We start from the raw sequence: 2,219 nt of genomic DNA on the forward strand, positions 1-2,219 counted from the left end.
CCCCAAATAAAAATAAAGGAATTAAGAAATATCAGGATGAGCAATGTCAGAGTCTGGAATATAAATATATATATATATGTATATGATGGTGTGTATAGACGGTATATGAATAGAAAAGGTGTGTACAGCAGTAGTTATATAGGATGACGACAATACAGGATATACATATGAAGGGGGTATGTATATAGGGCAGCAGTCCCTTTAGGATGCAGGGTAGAGTACCAGCTGGTAGCCGGCTAGTAATAATGACTAAAGTTCAGTGCAGGGTACTGGGCAGAGGCCGGCTACTGGTGACTATTTAACAGTCTGATGGCCTGGAGCTAGAAGCTGTTCCTCAGTCTCTCCTTATCCCAGCTTCGATGCACCTGTACTGTCTCCGCCTTCTAGATGGTAGCGGGGTGAACAGGCCGTGGCTCTGGTGGCAGGACATGTACTGTGCAGTCGGGTGGCAGGACATGTACTGTGCAGTCTGGTGGCAGGACATGTACTGTGGAATCGGGTGGCAGGACATGTACTGTGCAGTCGGGTGGCAGGACATGTACTGTGCAGTCTGGTGGCAGGACATGTACTGTGGAATCAGGTGGCAGGACATGTACTGTGGAATCAGGTGGCAGGACATGTACTGTGGAATCAGGTGGCAGGACATGTACTGTGCAGTCAGGTGGCAGGACATGTACTGTGCAGTCAGGTGGCAGGACATGTACTGTGCAGTCTGGTGGCAGGACATGTACTGTGCAGTCAGGTGGCAGGACATGTACTGTGCAGTCAGGTGGCAGGACATGTACTGTGCAGTCTGGTGGCAGGACATGTACTGTGGAATCAGGTGGCAGGACATGTACTGTGGAATCAGGTGGTCTGGTGGCAGGACATGTACTGTGGAATCAGGTGGCAGGACATGTACTGTGCAGTCAGGTGGCAGGACATGTACTGTGCAGTCGGGTGGCAGGACATGTACTGTGCAGTCTGGTGGCAGGACATGTACTGTGCAGTCGGGTGGCAGGACATGTACTGTGCAGTCGGGTGGCAGGACATGTACTGTGCAGTCTGGTGGCAGGACATGTCGGGGTGGCAGGACACTGTGCAGTCGGGTGGCAGGACATGTACTGTGCAGTCGGGTGGCAGGACATGTACTGTGCAGTCGGGTGGCAGGACATGTACTGTGCAGTCGGGTGGCAGGACATGTACTGTGCAGTCGGGTGGCAGGACATGTACTGTGCAGTCGGGTGGCAGGACATGTACTGTGCAGTCGGGTGGCAGGACATGTACTGTGCAGTCGGGTGGCAGGACATGTACTGTGCAGTCGAGTGGCAGGACATGTACTGTGCAGTCGGGTGGCAGGACATGTACTGTGCAGTCTGGTGGCAGGACATGTACTGTGCAGTCTGGTGGCAGGACATGTACTGTGCAGTCTGGTGGCAGGACATGTACTGTGCAGTCTGGTGGCAGGACATGTACTGTGCAGTCTGGTGGCACACACAGGCTGCATCTCCTATTCCCTATATATTGTACTACTTTTGACCTATCCTATCACTCCTCCTCCAGCTTTCTGATATCCTCCCTTCCACTATCCTCCTCCCTCTATCTCTTCCTCCATATTTGGTCATGTTCTTATCCCCTCATTCAACACAGTATCAGAATGGATTCTATAGACTGACAATGGTTCCTAATTCTATGATTCCATTCTACCTGCATGGGAACTATGGAGATGGTCTCTAATTGGTTGGGAAAACAAGAGTGTAGTTCAGGCTAGGGATACCCATGCAGTGTGAATATTTAAGTGTCAATATTGAACATATTACTCATTTAATCATGGGATTTTCTAATGAGTAAATGATTTAATCTAATTCAACTTTGAGCGTTATTGATTCAAATGTGTACTTATCAATTGTTTACTAATTGAATCAAGATAAATTCTAACATTTTTAATAAGTTTGGAATTTGATTAAGGATAAATTCAAGATTTTTATAATCACACACATTTGATGGAAGCATTGCTACATAGTAGTATGCACATTTTATGGATACAGCTACAATTACAAAGTAATCGCAATCTAGTATATATTCAAACCAGGTCATTGGAGAAAACTACTTGGGTAGGCCTAATACATTATTTGCAATATTTGCGGACTTAAAGTATATGTAGTCGACCTAAAAAAATGCATCTGAGCACAAATTTATCCATTTGAATTTAAATACAATACTATATCCAATTTACAGGT

Source organism: Oncorhynchus tshawytscha, linkage group LG10 (genome assembly GCF_018296145.1).
Source record: "Oncorhynchus tshawytscha isolate Ot180627B linkage group LG10, Otsh_v2.0, whole genome shotgun sequence".
Taxonomy (NCBI): domain Eukaryota; kingdom Metazoa; phylum Chordata; class Actinopteri; order Salmoniformes; family Salmonidae; genus Oncorhynchus; species Oncorhynchus tshawytscha.